Source organism: Mirounga angustirostris, unplaced genomic scaffold, assembly GCF_029215605.1.
Source record: "Mirounga angustirostris isolate CCGP_5_RB_7025 unplaced genomic scaffold, mMirAng1.0.hap1 SCAF_3, whole genome shotgun sequence".
Taxonomy (NCBI): domain Eukaryota; kingdom Metazoa; phylum Chordata; class Mammalia; order Carnivora; family Phocidae; genus Mirounga; species Mirounga angustirostris.
The window spans coordinates 124,150,819-124,164,188 of record NW_026991711.1 but is presented as its reverse complement, the minus strand read 5'-3'; the positions used below and the strand labels follow the sequence as shown (position 1 = coordinate 124,164,188).

The following is a 13,370-nucleotide window of genomic DNA, read 5'->3' as shown; positions in this document are numbered from 1 at the left end:
ATTAAGTCAATGTTTTTTTTTAGGAAGGCCTTGCGTTGCAACCTGGCTGGACTGATTTGCTGGGTTTGCCCAAGGAGTACAGAGATACAATAATTGGGTAGAAGAGAAGAAATAATGTGAACAAAAGACAAATACTGAAGTTCAAATGGGTACAACCCAGAGGAAGGCTATGGAGTGATGAGAAAGAAGCAGATGTTAAATACTTACTTACCTTCTTCAGCTGGTGTCTTAACTAGGGCATTACCATTAATCAAAACTGTAAGTTTAAGTACTGGTTCTGGAAGGAAAAAAATCAGAAAGGGGCTCTTTGTCCTTTGTTAACACAAACACAAACATTTGTACAACAGAGAGAAATGCCCTTCTGTGGTTTTCTCCTTTGCAAGGTCGGGGATGACTGGGTAATATACAGGCAGAAAAACATAATAAAGATCGATGACTGACAAAATCTTATGTTTTATATCACTAGCAGCAGATGTTTTATATATTCTTGGCCTGTTTCTCTATATATGCAGTCACTTCTGCTAGTCATTGGAAGAGTTTCTTACATGTTTTTTGAAATATGTATGATTCTTTCTAGGTCCAGCAAATGATGAGCCTTAAAGGTTGCCCTCTTTAACTTAAAGTTTTTTTATTTAAAAATTACAAATGTTAATTATAAAAATAGTAAACAATGAAGAGGAATATAAAAAAAATTTAAAGTAGTGCTCTCCCCTACCCTTCTCTTCATACTCATTTTAATTATCTATTATTGCATAACAAATTACCCCCAAAACTTAAAAGCCTAAAGCAATAAACATCTATTATCGTACTGGCTTCTGTGGATCAGAAATCCAGAATGGCTCGGCTGGGTGGTTCTCGGCTCAGAGTTTCTCACAAATTGCTGCAGGGATGCCAGCAGGGATGATAGTCATCTGAAGGCCTGACTGGGGCCGAAGGGTCCACTACCAAGGTAGGATCTACTCACACACCCAGCAAGTTAGAGTGCTGCTTGGTGGCAGGCTTCAGTTCTTTAACACATGGACCTCACCTTACAGCTGCTAGGTGTTCTCTCAAGGTAAGAGCTAGCTGTGCCAAGGTTGAATGATCCAAAAGACAGAGTAAAGAGGCATCCAAATGTCTTTTATAACCTCATCTCTGGAATCACACACACACATTAAATCCAGCCACACTCAAGGGGATAGAAATTGGGCCTCACCTTTGCAAAGAGGAATACAGAAGTACTTGTGGACATAGTTTAAAACTATCACAGTGCTCCTAATCTTCAAAGATAATCACTACTAATATATTGGTATATAACTTTCTAGACCATTTTCTATGTACATATAAATATGTATAATGTACATATGAATTTTACATATTAGATATATATTAGATTATATATTTATATATATAGTTGTTTTACAAAACCCAGAAAATGTTATGAATATTATTTGCAGATTTTTATTCATTAATTTATAAATGACATCATTTATCCTCATGCCACAGAGCTGCTTCTTTTAAATAACTGCATAGCATTTCATTGGATACTTATAATTTATTTAAGCATTTCCCTAAAGAGGTACCTTTGGTTTATCTTCAGTTTTTTGTTACTGTGAATAATGTTGCAGTGGACATCCTGGTACATAAAACCTTACCTGCTTATTTAAGTATTTCTGTATAGTATATTCTCTTTTTTTTTTTTTTACTTTTTTTAAATTTTATTTTATTATGTTATGTTAATCACCATACATTACATCATTAGTTTCTGATGTAGTATTCCATGATTCATTGTTTGCATATAACACCCAGTGCTCCATTCTATACGTACCCTCTTTAATACCCATCACCAAGCTAACTCATCCCCCCACCCTCCTCCCCTCTAGAACCCTCAGTTTGTTTCTCAGAGTCCATAGTCTCTCATGGTTCGTCTCCCCCTCAGATTTCCCCCCCATTTTTCCCTTCACTGTAATCATCAAGACAGTATGGTTATCTACATGGTTCTTCCGGGGTCCAGGATTATAGTGTCCCTGTCATTTTTTATGATATTCTAAGGTGACTCTGGTTGTCACCATCATCATTCTAAGAACTGAGGGAGGGGAGAGCACAAAGGGATAAGCCTAGAAATTTTTACTGGCCAGGCCTAGAAGTGACATTCATTGCTTCGGCGGGCATTTCATTGAAGAGAACTGCAGAGGATACTGTGAAGTATAGTAAGGTTGGGCAGCTATATGCCCAGCTACCATTCTCTGCCACAGGGATTTTAAAATATTTAAAATTGGTATGTCATAGAGTCACAGATGTCAAGTAATCAAAATGGCTGCTAATTAGAAACAACTAGAAGAACCAAGCAGTACATACCAGCTAAATATTAACCCTACTATACTTTATAATTTAGAATAAAAATCCCAATAATATTTTTCATGGACTCAAAAGTGTATATTGTTTTGCAATTTAAATGTTTAGCTTATCCAAAAGAGCAACTTTTGAAAAGGAAAAATAATGAGGACGTTCTTGTGTTACTAGATATCAAAGCATAATATGAATATAGTAATTAAAATAATAAAGTACAAAGGAATAGATCAATGAGAATTTATAAAGCTATAAATTCTGTCAAAGTCTCAAGTATATTAATAATCATTTTCCTGGAGACCACCCTCTCCAAATCTGCCATCATCCTGCTTCACTGTGAAGTGATTGCTCTCTAGGTGTCCTGCATGCTTGTGGCTTCCCTTTGTGGCTTTTTTCTTTTTTTTAAGATTTTATTTATTTATTTGGGAGAGAGAGAGAGAGAGCATGAAGGGGGGGCGTGGTAAGGGAGAAGCAGACTCCCTGCTTAGCAGAGAGCCTGACAACACGGGGCTCCATCCCCAGCACCCTGGGATCATGACCTGAGCCCAACTCAGAGGCTCAACTGACTGAGCCACCCAGGTGCCCCTGTGGCTTTTGTTTCCTTTGTTCCATGCTATCTTTCTTCTTCGTTTACAGACTCATTTTGCTGGAGTCCAACCATTAATGGCTTCCTGAGACAGGGAACCTGGAAGGTGAATCTTCCAAGGCCTTGAATGACTAAAGATACTTTTATTCTTCCTTCAAACTTGACTGACAGTTTAGCTGGGTATTAACTGGTAAGTATTCCACCCCCCGCCCCCCCTACCCCCGCTCAGAATTGTCTTCTGGCGTCCAATGTTGCTATTAAGATGTCTAGTGTCATCTCCTACCTATTCCTGTGTGTCACCTGTTTTTTTCTTTCTAGACTCTTCTCTTTTTCCTTGGTGTTCTTGGCCTATGTGCAGATACGCCCTGGCTTTTTGTTTGCTTATTTGTCTCATTTGTTTCACTGAGCACTCAATGGGACCTTAGCCTCTGAAGATTCACATCATCTAGTTGGGGGGATGTTTCTTCCATTATTTCTTTGATAATTTCCTCCACTCCATTTTTTTCTGTTCACTTTTTAAAAAATCCCTCTTTCCTGTTAATCAGATGATAGATTCCTAGATTAATTCTCTAACTTTCTTATTTTCTATCTCTTACTTTTCCATTGGTACTTTGGAAAAAAGGCTTTACTCTTGTCATCCAATAAGATATAATATTAATTGCCTCTAGGCTCAGGCTTCCTTGATCATTGTTCTCATAGCTTGGTTATCTGCCTTAAACTTTTTTTTTTTTTCAGGGTTTTGTTTATTTGAGTAGTTTGTAGCCATCACTGAGAGGCAAGTGAGGGAGAGAAAATTCTTGGGTCCATTTTAGAGTCTGAGACGTTGAGGCCAAAGTGGGCTCGTGGCAGGGTAAAAGTCCCAGCTAGTAGAGAAGACAGCTCTGGAGCTGCCGGAGGCTGTGTCCCAGGCAACAGCAGGCCCCAAACCTGCCCTAATAGCCATGCACAGAGAAGTGTGTCCTAGCTTGGGAGGGGACAAGATAGACTCCTCCCACCCAACCTGGCCCGCACTTTCTTAGCTGCACCATTCCTAGGCCACCCGCCAACAGCCGAGATGGTGGCCCCCTGTGCACACTCACAGAGACACACCCACCCTCCATGCACACAGCTCCAGGACAGGCAGCCTGGGCCAAGGCACACAGCTGTCTCCCAGGGCGCACAGCACACCCACACTCAAGCCCCATGTAGAGCTCAGGTCCAAGCAGAAACACCTGTGTCCTTACCCATTATGGGCACAGTGGCATGGCAGGGGAAGTGGAAGGGGGTGGTGCCTGGGTAGGCCAGGCAGGTGGCCATGGCCACTGTGGCAGCCTCACCAGCTGGCCTTCGCTGCCTTGATGTCACTCACAAGGCTCTGGGCCACACAGATACCAACGATCTGGAGGAGGGCGATGGCCACAAAGACCCCAGCCACAGGAATCAGGTTGTCCTGCAGCCACTTGTCAAACTGGCCCACGCAGCAGCCTTCGGTGCAGATGGAGCCCTGCTGCTGCAGCTCCAGTTTGAGCCGGACGACCTAGCCACACCGGGTGTTGGGGACACCTTCCGCAGGGTCCCTGAGGCAGCTGGAGAAGGGCACCCTGCAGCGCTCCCAGCTGGGGTTCAAGTCAGTGTAGTTGAAATAAATACTGAGGTTCCAGTCTTTAGGCCCTCGGGCTCCGCAGCAAGACGGATATTCCTGAGCAAAGTCAATGAGCTTCTGGAGGTCAATGTTGTCCCGAAAGGCCTTGATGTTGTCGTTGAGGAAGAAACTGAGCCAGTCTCAAATCCAGTCCATGAATACGAAGGCCGAGATCCCTGTTGCCAGCTCCAGGAAGCCGATGAGACCGAAGACGGCTGAGAAAAACCTGAGCAGGAAGGTATCTCCCGGAGGGCCCGGATGCAGCCGGCAAAGCCCAGCACCAACATGATGCCTCTGATCACTACGAACTGCCTGGCGGGGTGGAAGCCTCCGGGATCTGTCAGCCCCGAGCTGCCGCAGAGAACGCCCTTCTCACCCCAGGCCCAGAAGCCGATGGCCAGAAACAGGGCTCCCGGCACCCAGAAGACAATGTTGCAGCCAAACGGGAACTCTTCCCCACAGCAGCCCACCCCGGGTTGCTGGGAGGGCTCGTGCTTGCCGCGCACGGTGAGCGGCCTCCTGCGGCCCGGGGCAACGGAGCAGGGGAGAGCAGGAGCTGCGCCCGGCCCTCCACCGCCTGCCCGGGTCAGAGCCCCCGGGAGCCGAGCCTCGCGGCCGTGGCTTCCCCGCCACCACCAGACAGAGCGCTGGTGGGCCGCCCTTCCTGCAGGGACCACGGCCTCCCGCGCCCCTGCTCACACTTTTCAAAAACAACACAAACGAACAGTCGAGAGGGAACCGAACAACAGAAGCCAACAGAGATGGGACTGAGCCCACTCAGCAATAGGGGTGCTGCTCCCCCATCATTATGGGAACTTGGTCCCCTGAAATCTTTGCTTCCAGGGCTCCCGCCAGCGTCATTTAAATAACTCACCTCCTGTTGGTATCAGCAGATACATGCTCTCTGTTCACAGTCAACCTTACTCTTACTCATACTCCCTGGTTATTGATGATTTCTACCTCCTTATGTACCTGTGCACAACTTCTTCATCTCTGGGGTCTTTTATAAAGCTTTTCCTATTGTAACAACAGCTTCCCTGTATTTTGCACAAACGTTTCCAAGATGATTGAATTCTCTCCCCAGTCACCATCATTCCTGTGTGGGCAGATCTTTCCTGCGGCCACTCCATCTATCTCTGTCTTATAGCTTGGCTGCCCTTGAGTCAGGTCACCTCTTCTGGCCACATCAACTGTGGATGGGGAGTGGGGGTGGGTCCGGCGGTAACACCAAACAAAACCCTGCCTGAGAAACCACGCAGGGTTACTTTTCTGCAGAGAGGTTTTGGGTATGGTAGGTATTCAGAGGTATGGCTAGCCCTTTACAGTGACTTTAGGTAAGATACTCAAACCTTAGGAGCCTCAATGGCCTCTTTGAAAAGGGGAAATAATTAGATATCGCCCATCTATTTCATAGAATTGTTATGAAGATGAAATAAACTGTTGTAAATTATAAAGCATTGCACCATGTAAACAGCTAGTGAAATGCCTGGCATATAATAGATGTTCCGGGGCGCCTGGGTGGTTCAGTCGTTAAGCGTCTGCCTTCGGCTCAGGTCATGATCCCAGGGTCCTGGGATCGAGCCCCGCATCGGGCTCCCTGCTCAGCGGGAAGCCTGCTTCTCCCTCTCCCGCTCCCCCTGCTTGTGTTCCTTCTCTCGCTGTGTCTTTCTCTGTCAAATAAATAAATAAATAAAATCTTAAAAAAAAAAAAATAGATGTTCCATCAACAGCATACCAGGATGCCGTAAAGTGCCTGGTCCCAAAATGGGCTCTTCGGGCCCACTGCTGAGAACTGCAAGCTAAGTGCCACACGGCTCTTAGTCCAGGGCACTCCCAGGCCCTGGGGCTGCCTGCGGGGCCTGCTGACAATGCCTGTCAGCAGGTCTGCCCTCATTCCTGCCCAGAAGGCCTGGGATGGGGAAGTGGGGAGGTTTGGGGGGGCGGTCTTTGGGAAACTGCAGAGTTGGTGAGGAGAGGCTATTCCCTCTCCTCGCCAACCTGGGAAGAGGCGCAAAGGTGCCCTCTTGAAGCACCGGGAGGGAAGCCTCGTGCGTGTGTGCGCACACAACCATTCTTCCACTCCTGTCCCACTGAATCAGGGATGTGTGCGAGTCTCTCGTGTGAGGCTGCCGGCGCTGAGACTAACAGAGATCCTACTGACACCCCGTGCGGAGAAAGGGGTGGGAGAGGGATAATGGAGCCGAGAAAGAACAGATGGTCTTTTTTTAAAAAAGTTTCCCCTAAAGCTAAAATTTTCAATTAAAAAGACTAATTTTTTCCCTTTTAAAACCCCCTTTTTATGGTAAAATATAGCATACAGACAGAAAAAAACATAAAATGTGCAGCTGAATGAGTTAGCAAGGCAATATCTGTGTAACCATCACTGAGGTCAAGAAACATTGCCAGCATCTCAACAGTCTACCTGTGTCTCTCCCAAATCAGAAAACCCTCCCTCCCCACAAATGTAACCATAGTTTTATCCTTTTTTTTTAAAGATTTTATTTATTTATTTGACAGAGAAAGAGAGAGCACAAGCAGGGGAGCAGCAGAGGGAGAGGGAGAAGCAGATTCCCCGCTGAGCAAGGAGCCCCATGCAGGACTCGATCCCAGGACGCTGGGAGCATGACCTGAGCCAAAGGCACACACTTAACCAACTGAGCCACCCAGGTGCCCCTTGATCTTTATCACAATCACACTCTAATTCTATTTTTTTCTTTCACTTTTTTCATATAAGTATGCACCCTAAAGCACTGTACTTTAGTATTGCTTGTTGGGGGACTTAATGTAAGTGGAAGCATACAGTACGAATATACATCAGTTTGTCTTTCTAGCCACTGTTGATGGCATTTGGTTTATTTCCAGTGCGGGGCTATTGTTAACATACCGGCACGAACACTTTTATGCATGGTTCCTGGTGTGTGCATGTATACATTTCACTGGGGCGTACAGCTGGGAGCAGAACTGTGGGATGATAGAGCATGTGACTTCTCCACTTGACCACAGAATGTTTCCGAAGTGGATTCTCACTGTACATTTGTGGAGCAGTTCTCCTTGCTCCACATCAAAACTGATAATTCTTCACTCTGAGATAATGTACTTCTATAAAAAAAAAAAAGGCCTTTTAAAAAAATGAAAAAATAATGATGGTAGAATTATCAGGTTACTCTTTTTGAGTGACTTTACATGGCAAAATAAAGATCTAGTAGTTCTACTTAGGCCTACTTTCCCCCCTGAAATTCTCCTGGACCATGCCATCTCAAATGCTGGAAACCATTGTTCCACACAGCATGCTATAGATTGTTCCTACTTATCTTTTTTAACATCAAAAACCACTTGATACGTGTAGCCTCCAGCTTCCAAGGTGACCAACCCCCAGTGAACCTCCACTCTTGGCATTTATGCCTTTGTGTAGACTTCCCACCCTGAATAAGGACTGATTTTGTGACCAGTTGAAGTGTCAGCATGTGAATTCACAAGCTAGGTAATAAAAGACATTGCTGTTTCAACATTGGTCTTTTGGATCAATCACTGTGGGGGAAGTCCACTACCATGTTGTGAGGATGCTCAAGCAGCCCTATGGACAGGCCCACATAGAAAAAGACCCCTTTTACTAACTGCAACTTGCTAACCAAGTGAGTGAACCAGCTTGAACAAGGCATCTTCAGCCTCAGTCAAGCCTTCGGTGATTTCAGTCCAGCCTCTGAGTTTTTCAGCTTGGCCCCAGAAATCATAAGGCAGACAAGCCATCCCCCTGTGCCCTGTCTGAATCCCTGATGCACAGAAGCCATGAGATAATACATGATGACAGTTGTTTTAAGCCACCAAGTTGGGGGATGATTTGTTACACAGCAAGAGATAACTAATGACACACCTGACCACCTAGAAGTATCCTTGCCAAAAATTTGAACCTGAGTCTAAATATGCATATATGTTTAATGATAGATTTAGAAGAAATAGAAGAACAAAGGAATGTGTTAAACAAGTACACCACAGGGATGCAATTAGCAAAATCCAGAATACAGGAAATTCTACAGCACAAATTACCCAATTTCTTCAACTAGTAAGTTGGGGGGAAAAAGGATGAGGAGAGAAATCTACCATTAAAAGAGACTTAGAAGGTATGACAGATTGCATTATTCCCAATATATGTGGCCCTCCTTTTTGGGAGAATTATGCTTCCTTTTTCCACACCAACATCAGCTTTGGCCATGTGATTTTCTTTGATCAATGAAATGTGAGCAGACGTGTTATTTGCTACTTCTGAGCAGAAATTTTAAAAGTCATTGTGTTTTAACCATTTCTCATTCCATCTGCCAGGAAGTGGGTGTATCCCGAACGGGGACTGTTTCTTCAGCCCATGGCCAGGAGTGAAGAGTATGTGAAGCTGATTCACAATGGAAATTCATGTGAGCAGGAAATAAACCTGAGTTGTTATTAACTGCTATGATTTGGGGGCTGTCTGCTACCACAGCATAACCTCATGTAATCTGCCTCTTGTAAGAAATGTTTCAGGGGCGCCTGGGTGGCTCAGTTGGTTAAGCGACTGCCTTCGGCTCAGGTCATGGTCCTGGAGTCCCTGGATCGAGTCCCTGGATCAAGTCCCGCATCGGGCTCCCTGCTCAGCAGGGAGTCTGCTTCTCCCTCTGACCCTCCCCCCTCTCATGTGCTTGCTCTCTCTCATTCTCTCTCTCTCAAATAAATAAATAAAATCTTAAAAAAAAAAAAAAGAAATGTTTCAATCAAATAAAACAGATAAACCTTATTAGGATCTCAATTTATGAAACCATTGTAGAAATTTGATTACTACGATTTAGAAATTTCGCATAATAAAAAGTTTAAAAAAAAAATAGTCTAGGGGGCGCCTGGGTGGCTCAGATGGTTGAGCGTCTGCCTGTGGCTCAGATGGTTGAGCATCTGCCTTTGGCTCAGGTCATGATCCCAGGGTCCTGGGATCCAGCCCCACATCAGGGAGTCCGCTTCTCCCTCTCCCTTTGCCTCTGCCTGCCACTCCCCCGGCTTGTGCTCTCTCTCTCTCTCTCAGTCAAATAAAAAAAAAAAGTCTAGGTGTGCCTGGGTGGCTCAGTTGGTTAAGCATCTGCTTTCGGCTCAGGTCATGATCCCAGGGTCCTGGGTCAGTCTCCCTGCTCAGCGGGAATCTGCTTCTCCCTCTCCCTCTGCTGTTCCCCCTGCTTATATACACACGTGCTTTCTCTCTCTCTCTCTTTCTCTCTCAAATAAATAAATAAAGTCTTTTTAAAAATATCTATTCACTTGAGCCCCAGAGTTGTCCCTGGACACCCAAAGAGGTACAGAAAATATGGGAGCTGGGGTGATGGAGCGGAACAATTAAGTTTAGCGAGTTGGTACACAAAGGAGGGGTTTGAATCAGGCCTCAGGAAGAAGACATCAAAACCTAATCATTTCCAGGGTGCCTGAGTGGCTCAGTTGGTTAAGCGTCTGCCTTCGGCTCAGGTCATGACCCTGGGGTCCTGGGATCGAGTCCCACATCGGGCTCCCTGCTCAGCGGGGGGTCTGCTTCTCCCTCTGCCCCTCCCCCCACCCGCCACCCCGCGCGCTCATGCTCTCTCTCTCAAATAAATAAAATCTTTAAGAAAACCTAATTATTTCCAGTAAGAAAGATTTTTCTTCAGGAGCATTTTAACAGTTCAAAGCAATATCAGGGCAAGATTCAGAGCACTGAAGAGGTGTGGGGAGCTCTGGAGGCGCTAGCTTCCACCTCAAATGTGAAAGGGAAAGGTGTGGCTTAAGTAGAACCATTATCTCTTCTCTGCCTGTTAGCTAAAATCAAATGCAGTATCTGCTTTCACCGATTAAAGCATCTGGTGTGTTCTCTGTCCGTGTGCTGGGCATTAAGTTACTGCTTGGAATTAGGAGATGGGTTGAGAGTTTGCTCTATCCACTCCCTGCCCCAGCCTGGAATTGCATTCCTTCTAGGAATGATGCATTCCTTTGAGTTAATGAAAGATGGTTTTCTATTGTTCTCCTTGTCTCTTACAAAGTGCTCTAATTCCCTCTTCCTGAGGCTCCAGACTGCGTTTCCACCCTTTGCACTGCAAGGATAGAATTTCATCTAAGCAGAGTAGACAAGCAACAGAGGCTGAGCCACCCGGCCAGTGCCACCTCCAAAGGAATGTTGTGTAAGAGGGCCGCGTGGGTAGGGGGAGGCCTGAGCCGAGAGAAAGAAAAAGAGGCTGATCCTGAGCCAGACCTCATATCAAGAGACTATGTGGCAGGACATGTGCCCCCACAGAGGGCGAAGATGGGCAGCTAGAGTGGGGAAGAAAATCAACATATTTTTTAACAAGAGTGAGAGAGGCAACAGCAAGCTAGGTCGTGGCACCTCCTGCCCTCCTGCCCTCCTGCCCAAAGGAGTCAAGTGAGGAGATCCCGCCTCTCATTCCCTCCCCGCAAACCTCAGGTGGTCCTCTCTAGGAAAGAAGAAGAAGATGGGTGTGTGAAGGCAGACACATCTCCCACCCCCACTCCCGCTAGATTGACATTGAAGTTTTGTGTTGTTTTGTTCTTGAGATTGAAGTTGAGAGATGAGGAGGACTGAGTGTTAGAAATAGGACCGGGAAGTTACGGAATTGGGTGGGACTATCAGTCAGGTATAAAGGGAGCCCACTGCCCAGGGATTCCACCGGAGGGCAGTGGGAGCAGTTGAACAGCTTCATGCTTACACCCCAGTGAATTGCTTTGCCTCCATAATTGTAGGGTTCCTTCATTTCCCCTAACAACACAATAACGAGAAACAAAAACAAAAAACTTTGGTTTGAGTTTTTAGTGATACACCATCCACTTCAGATTTTATTTATTTATTTATTTTTAAGTAATCTCTACACCCAACATGGGGCTTGAACTCACAACCCCAAGATCAAGAGTTGTATGCTCTAGGGACTGAGCCAGCCAGGCGTCCCTATACCACCCACTTCACACTAGACAAACCCTGTCCTTGGCAAATGCCCTTCTTAATTTTTCCTGCCTTCTGCCTTCTCTCTCTTATCCTGCAGAAAAGCTATGCCCCCTGCTGCCCTCTGTGCAATTAACTAGAGCCAAACTTATGTACCATCCAGGACACTAAAAATAAATATCTATATTTTCTTTTAATATTTTGCCTACTGTGACCTACTTTTAGCTCAGTTTCATAAGCAAGGGGGTGAGGTGTGTCCTAAATAAACACGGCATTGAATTCTGTTCTACTGTTTTGGCTGCATGGCTTTTTACCATAAACCAAAGTTGTTTCCTATAGACAGTAAGAATTTAAAAGATCTTCTGTGTCAATATATTGATATTTAAGCTTCATCAGGAATCTATTTCTTTGGGGACTGTTTCCCACTGATAATTCTGGTATTAAAGAGCTCTAGTTAGTGTCACCTCTAAAGTGCCTGAGTCACATGTAGAATCACTTACAACCCACCCACGTGTCTGAAAACACATTTTTCAGCGATTATAAAATCAAGAGCTGTGAAGATTTCTTGCAAAGAGAGTATTTCATCAGCTGATGTTATTTTAAGTATTCGCCTTTAATGAGGAATCTACGAATGTCTTCAAAAAATCAGACTTAATAGGTAGAGTGTCACCTAAAAAAAGAAAATCAAGTTACAGTCTGAGGGTTTCATAGGCATTGGGTGATTATTGTTATAATTTAAATACTTCAGTTTAGACAGCAAGATATATGTGAGTGCTTTAAAAATTTGTCTTAATATTCACCCTAGGAGTTGTTAATGAATACTTTAAAGTTCTAATGGGGAATACAAACTCCGGGGGGTGGTTTGTGAGCACTGAAGGGCTCTAATCAGAACTTGGCCTTGGGAGGGGCGCCTGGGTGGCTCAGTCGTTATTAAGCATCTGCCTGCGGCTCAGGTCAGGATCCCAGATCCTGGGATGGAGCCCCACATCGGGCTCCCTGCTCGGCGGGAAGGCTGCTTCTCCCTCTCCCACTCCCCCTGCTTGTGTTCCCTCTCTCGCTGTCTCTCTCTCTGTCAAATAAATAAAATCTTAAAAAAAAAAAAAAAGAACTTGGCTTTGGGATCTGTGGCTACTACAGCTCCTTGAACAATTCATTTCTGAATCTACACTAGAGGATTTATTCTTTAGCATAAGAGATGCTAGAAAGAACTTTGTATTAGTGAAATGCATGATTTTTGAGGTACGTGTACTAAACAGGAATCTCACCGTTAAAGGAATGGGGCATAAGTTTTGGATGAGTCCAGAACGGGGCTCTCGACTTGGGTGATCGTTTAGTCCTATGCTTGCCACTTAATGCAGGATTCTGTCACCTGAGTCAATAAGAAGTGTGGCTGGACCCTGCTTTAGGACAACATGGTATCTGGTACAAGCAAACATTTCTTGCAAGGTTCTGGTCGGGAGCCTTGAGCTCAGGGAGCATACAAGGACTCTCATGCTTGATCGCTAATCAGTGTTTGCAGATGGAATTTGGTCAGACACTGACTTTCATGGACCTCACCACCCAGTAGTCCTATGGAGGGCCAGAAGCCCCAAGCTCTATGGATGTAAATTGGCAGAGACCCCACCAAGATACTGACAATGATGTACCACCAAACTGGCTTAAGCCAGTGAACCAACATTTGGTCCATGAGATGTACTTAATGAAAAAGAAAAAAAAAAAAAAAAAAAAAGAGGACCGAAAAGAAAAAAGAAAATGTACTTACAATGACAAAGATTCAGGAAGACTCATAGAGAAAAATGGGGGTTTTGTCTGCATAACACTAATAATGTAAATGAATTATATAAGGCTTACTACATGTCCTAAATTCTCTCTAAACATAAACATATACATGTATTCATTTAATA

General features: G+C 44.7%; 1 non-coding gene and 1 pseudogene across 1 annotated transcript; one reads left to right on the top strand and one right to left on the bottom strand.

Moving 5' to 3' along the window:
• Positions 1-4,226: 4,226 nt before the first annotated feature.
• Positions 4,227-5,626, bottom strand: LOC123839120 (tetraspanin-17-like; annotated as a pseudogene).
• Positions 5,627-10,314: 4,688 nt separating this feature from the next.
• On the top strand, positions 10,315-10,506 carry LOC123840123 (U2 spliceosomal RNA). The gene has a single exon (XR_006789930.1). It is a non-coding gene; the product is annotated as a U2 spliceosomal RNA (small nuclear RNA).
• The last annotated feature ends 2,864 nt before the right edge of the window (positions 10,507-13,370 follow it).